General features: G+C 34.8%; 1 protein-coding gene across 12 annotated transcripts in view; it reads right to left on the bottom strand.

The window, feature by feature from the left end:
• The window catches only part of LOC113225609 (uncharacterized protein CG43867), a 472,277-nt gene that overhangs the window by 169,546 nt on the left and 296,039 nt on the right, over positions 1-6,692 (bottom strand). The gene's annotated exons all lie outside the window — the stretch shown is intronic.

Here is a 6,692-nt window from a genome sequence, read left to right as displayed (position 1 = left end):
TAAGTTGACAAGTCCCATGTGCCTGTAATTTCACCAGCACCCTTACCTTTCAAAACCGAAGCAGTAATGCTCACATTACAGTTTTGCGGCAGAGACAGATAAGGCGGCGGTGTTTCCCTGGACGAACGCTTTCACAAGGTGCTCTACTGCTACTTACTTGCTACTAAATACTTAGTAATTATTTCACAACAAGAATATATTTTTTCTTTGCAACTACACACGTTATCGATAGCAAACTAACGACAACATCTGTAATTTAAAAAAATAACTTGGAAAACAGCGGAACTAAATAATAAGGCCTCAGAATTGCTGTAAACTTGGCCCGACGACGGGGGGCAGGACGGCCATTTTTTTCCCTTTAACTGCATTCTTGCGTGCGAACGGGGCATTAATCGTTTTAGCGCCGACTGCGCATTTTAAGCCGATATATCTGAATATGTTACTCGAACTGCATTGCGGTGGAGGGTTTGACAAATAAATAGAAGATAATATTATTATATACCACATTTATGTAGATTTCTCGTCTCCGCTTACGATTGATAAAAAAGTCAACATACTTATCAACATAGAATTAATATTCTAATAGCAATAGAGCTCTTATAGAAGTACTGCTACCTTACTTATTAAGCTAAACAGTAATGTGTAAAGAGTAAGGGTGCTAGTGAAATTACAGGCACATGGGACTTATCAACTTATGTCTCAGGGTGTCGGGCGCAGTGGCAGTGCCCCTAAGATCTTTGTGATTTAAAGCTGTCATGGACAGACCAGGTGCACGATTTATTAAAAAAATAAGTTGTAGGAAAAAGCTATAAGTCTATATAATGAGAGCGAAACAAAACCGTAGTGCGTTTCGCGTCGGTAGTATGAACGAAAGCGTCGTTTTAATTGTCATTGTATGGACAGAAAGCCTTTTAAGCTGATACGGTATGAAAAATATGACATAGTAGTCAGAACATTACACTAATGTCAGACAGCCGAGATCACGGAAAAAACAAAATGTGATGATTTAAGACCCGAAATAAATAATTTCATTTTAACACTGATGTTGAGAATGTTGCGTTTGACGACCCGCGATTTACGACGTGAGGGCACCGCGACATTATGAGATGATGATGTAGAAAATAATTCGTATTCATAAAGATGATTTTCACAAATGTCAACACGAAATTTTTTTTATAATACCAAGTGACGAACGAACGAGTCGTGAGCCTGTTGGTAAGCGACACGCCTGTCCATAACAGTTGCAGTGTCACTCAAGAGCTTTTAATCGCAAAAATCTACTTTTTAATTAAATCTACTATTTGGCGGCAGAAATAAGTACGGTAGCAGCAGTACTGAACTCTACGAAGCTCTACCGCTACTAAAGATGCTTTGCTACATATAATTTGTTTAGAACATTATTTAGGTATAATACCACCTGGAGTGTTACCTTCAAATAATAAAGACCTGCTGACATTATAAATAAGCTCCCGATTAAAAAGATATAATAAAATGTTACATTAAAGACTTGCCAAAGCTCTATTTATTCATAAAGCTCATCTGTAAAACCCTGAAAGCTCCTTAAAAATTTCGAACTTATCTCCGTAAGTTTTAAAAGGCGAGCTTAAATTTTAAAATTTTAGCTTAAATTAAAAGTGTAAACAACTTTGTTTTTAAGCTTGCGATGCCTCGTAACAATTAAAATGTTGTTTATTGTTTAAAGTGAAACAGATTCAGTGAGCTTTCTGGAATGAGTACGACGCTTTTTAATACGAATTTTCTTAGGAAGCGTTGTTAAATTTTGGCGATGTTTCTGGAGAATGCCTACATAAATAAGTTAGAGGAATTTTATGGTTTGGAAAACTGTAAGGAGCCCGGAAAAGTCGGTTTGGTTAAAGAAACAAATATATACGTGATTAAAAATAGGAAAAAATTTGTTTAATTTAAAATGGAAAACCTGTTATTCATTGAAATTTTTATTGAGTTGATATTCAATTATTTTTTGTGAAGTTACTCCACTAGTTTGTTATAATTATTACTACAAAGATCGAACACTCAGAAAAATTCCTTTGATCCGGCCGGATTTGAAACGACGTCTTCTAGCAAACCGTGCCAGACGCTATACCAACTAAGCCACGGAACGAATCAGCGGACCTCACCAATTTTTCTGTCTTTGTTGTCGTATCTTTGTATTTGGTTTTTCAACGTGTTTTATTCATTTCTTGGTCGCCAATTTATTGCATATAACCAGAGAAATTTGGTAGTTAAACAGATATGAGATAATTGTTATTGTAGAAAAAAAAAAGTTTCTTCAACGCATGGAAACGTTGCCAGGTAGTCTTCCTTTTCTGCCTCCGCGGCCGAACGGTTACCATACTGGACTGCCACGCAGAGGCCCCGGGTTCGATTCCCGGGCCGGGAGCAATATTTGTATGACCTACATTTATTTTTCTCGTGACTTTTGGTGTAATTTGTGGTTGTCTATGTGTGTGTGTGTCCATCTCACCCGAGATACAATTTTTCTCTAGTGCAGGGCTATGAATGTGCCTAACCTAATGCTTGGCGGCAGAAATAGATAAGGTCACAGTACTTCCTAGGACGAACTCTTTCACAATGACCTCTACTGCTACTGAAGTTTTCTCTTCCTTAGAAGAGACCCGTATCTATCAGTGTATTCAAAATCAATTACCACATTTGCATGTTTAAATCTTAAGAAAGCAAATCACTAAGAAAAAAACTCATTAACTAAAGTCTTTTTATTGGGCAAACAACTTCCAACATCGACAAATATTAGCATTGACAAAATAAACATTATTAAGGCCATCAACAGCCAGAAGTTAACCCCCACAGCATTACTCTATTTACGTAGTTTAAATGAATAAATAACCGAGTTTTCGAATTCGGCTCAATCTTGCCGTAACAAGTTTGGAACAAACAAAGGTCGGGGTAAAATCGTTGTGTGGTGAGACGTAACTTCGTAAAAGGGTGCTCAAGTGGTTAATGCTATTTGGCCATTTAAATTGTACACTTTGAAATGACTTTTTCTGTTACGCCTATATGAATAGTCGTAAAATGACAATCATAATAAAATAATGAAGTGATAATGATATGAATCAAATAAGAAATTTATTCGTAAGTGCATTTACGAACAAAGAAAAGGAAGGTGCCGGAAAAAAATTTAGTACGTTCGCAATTCGACTGTATGTATTTTTTTTAAATATATACTTTAAGCGATAACTCTGACATTTGTGAACCGATTTAAATGATTCTTCTTTAATTGGAAAGAGGGTACCTCGGTAGTAGTCCCATTTAATTTAAAGAAAATATTCTACCTCTAAGGGTGGTAAACTAGGGCATGAATTTACCACCAGTTTCGCGCACTTTTCCGTAATCAATTTCATTAAAACTTGACGTAACTTGACGTAATTGCACGAACTTTTGAGGTCAGTTTTTTTAGTACTCTATACTGAGATTATTTACAATTCAAATGGCGTAATGCTAAACTGCTAACTCAATTAAATGTTGCCACAACGTTCAAACACAACTAGTTGTTTTTATAGATATGATTACATAGTCATTTACATTTTTAATTATATAACGTGTAGTACAATATAATGAAAGGTATATTTAGAAGTATAATAATAATTATGTTGTTTTAAGCACCACAGATTTCGCATACAAACAGAAGTTATAGTGTGCGTGTATTGTAACCCGTCAGTACTTACTATTCTATATTTATATTTTCCACGACCGGGGTGAAACGGCGGTGAAACTTATTATGCCGGGCAATAAATAATAAAGCGGGGTGAGTTACTCCGTCGGGGCACAAGGCAACTTTTAATACAAATGTTGTGTTGCCTTGACGACAGCCTGTCGCGAATTTGGGAAGGGGGCACTGGGGTAACGATTGGTAACCAAAATAGGCGTAGGGCAAAAATAGAACACGATAATTGAAATGTACATTTTTAAATTGTAATAAATACACAACAGAACAAATGCCTTTTTAACAAGAACGTCTTTATAACAAGAAGGCAGCATTTTGATAATTCAATTAATTTTAATAGTTTATGTGATTATTACATAATGAAAGGCACTAAAAAACGAGTGCGGGTTTAAAAACATCACACGAGTTTTTTAATGCTTAATTATGTACAGTTACATACAATGCTTTATCTTCACACGTGTTATAAACTCCATGTGATGTGTACAGGAACCGCATGTTACAGTAATTATTAGTAAAATATTGCAAAAAACTTATTTCTCAAGCATGTCATACAACCGTAGTTTTATTTTAATTCATAGACAAACCAGAGTCGGCCCCAACTGTCATATCGTTCGATATCAAGTAACGTGTGAGATTTGTCAAAATTGTTTGCTATTGACATTTCATTTCGATTAAAACTTCATCTCGACTGATATTAGAATTGAGGTCGAATCAAATTGGTATGTTCGAAATTTGAATGTAAGGCTAAAATCGAATTTGATGTTATTTTTAAGCAATAATAATATTTTCATCGATAAGAAATTTATTCAAACAAAATAGTTTACCTTTATGCTGGTCGTAATTGGTGGTTTTTGAACACATCATAGAGGGTTTTGATATGTGTGTAGATTAAATAAATATCAGCATAATTAATGTGATAATTATCTATAATAACTATCACTTCGACCATAGTCTAAATTCTCACGTTTTCTCTCAATAATGTAGACGCGATCGTTCCGCCATGGGCAACTACCGGTCCTACTTAATAATTATATAAATGTATATATGAAACTGCAGTAGAAGGTCCTTCAGATGGTATTATCAATTATAATTACCGCCCTGGCCGAAAGATTACCATGCTAGTATGCCACGCAGAAATATTTGAATGGCTTTCATGTATTTCACTCGTGAGTTTGAGTATAATTTGTTATTGTCTATGTGTGTATTCATGGCACCAGCGACAAAGGGTTTACTTAGTGCCAGTGTGTTTCTTTTTTTTATTTATTATAAATTTCTTTCCAGTTCATTACCTATTGAGAACCATCTATAATCCAATTAGCTGTTTCAATGAGGAATATATTTTGCTTTCGGAAATATTAAACTAAAGGAAGGATAAATACATAATTATTACGTCTTTGTGGTCTTTTGATGGAATGATGCATGCAAAATATTACTTAATTACGTTATGATAATTTTTCTTTTTCCTGCAATGGAATCTATAAGGTCAAAGTTGTTATTTTTATTCCATAGGTAAAATAAATTTACACTTCAAAAACATCATTTTTTAAGTTATTGTTCGTTCACTGTGCTGACTTCCCTGGGAAGAACGAATGAGAAACTCTATGGATTGTTCTTTTCAAATAATCATAAATGCTATGGAATATACTTTGAATCAAATGTGTGTGTAATCTAAAGCCATGTCATCTTTCCACACATTTTTATCTAACACGTAGCCTAAAATTTTGTAATTTGACTTTTCAATTAAAATACTTTTAATGTAAATTTTTAATTTAGGAAATGATTATTTTAATACATGGTCCGGAATCTAATTGTATCATTATCATTACATACAGAATCGTTTACCTTAGTTAAAAGAAATCGTGGTACCATGAGTTTGGCCTTAGTGCTAAGGTTAACATTATGGATATCTTCTTACTTAATGAAATTATGTATATTTTTACGGGCATACGAAATATTTGAGTAAATGTACTGTGATGCGACAATCATGACACCAGTTTCTTTAAACTTTTATCTGAGAGAAACCTGAGAACCTAAACGATAAACAGAACGAATAGGTCGTTTTTGCCACAAGTAATATAGTTTGAACTACACCAACAAATGATGCCATCAGCAGAATGCAATTGTGAAATAGATAACCACGCATTGGTGCACCTATCTGCTAATATTATTCACGGAGAGCCCAGTGGTTAACAGTTTGGGCGGTAAATGAGGAGGCCCCGAGTTCGATTCTCGGCAGTACCAATTTGGGAAATGAACTTTATAATTGTTTCTCGTGTGGAAGCCCCAAAGTGAATTCCGTTACTCGTGTACCACTCACGTTACAAAGAATTTCACAGTTGGAGACCAAGTAATAGGTGTGGTTGTCAAGCTCATTAATATTATTATTATTAATGTATGGTTTAAGACATTTATTTCTCAAAAGAATAATAATAATAATAAAGCACACACTCAATATAGCCCCGCTGTAGGGAAAACCTGTGTGCCGTGGGGAATCGAACCTGGGACCTCTGCATGGCAGTTCAGCATGGGTAACCGTTTATTTATTTATTACATATTGCTTACAGTCAACCCAAACGCAATAGTAAGACTTAAAGCTAAATGTACAATCAATCTTAAGTCAATTACAAAAGTGAATAAAATATGAAAATTGATAAAATTATAAATACAATACCATAAACAATAAATTATTACAGATTAACATTAATGACAAAAAAAAGATAAACACCATTTGTTATTACATTTTAAACTAACATTTAATACTACTATCTCCGGTCAAGGACTCCAGATAGCGTCCTGCGGAAAATATGAATTTTGTTTCTGAGCATGCAAAGAGGTCCAATGAGGAGTCCAAGTTAAGCAACTGGTTTAGATACCTAAGTGCACGGGACAGGGGGGCCATCTCACTCACTCTACATCGTGTGGTAGGTACTGCAAATAACCTCATTCTATGAAGTCGCACCAGATTAGTTCTAGGTACCATAAAGCCTAC

This window comes from Hyposmocoma kahamanoa, unplaced genomic scaffold (assembly GCF_003589595.1).
Source record: "Hyposmocoma kahamanoa isolate Upper Pololo Valley unplaced genomic scaffold, ASM358959v1 168, whole genome shotgun sequence".
Classification (NCBI taxonomy): Eukaryota; Metazoa; Arthropoda; class Insecta; order Lepidoptera; family Cosmopterigidae; genus Hyposmocoma; species Hyposmocoma kahamanoa.
This window is presented reverse-complemented; position numbering and strand designations above follow the sequence as displayed.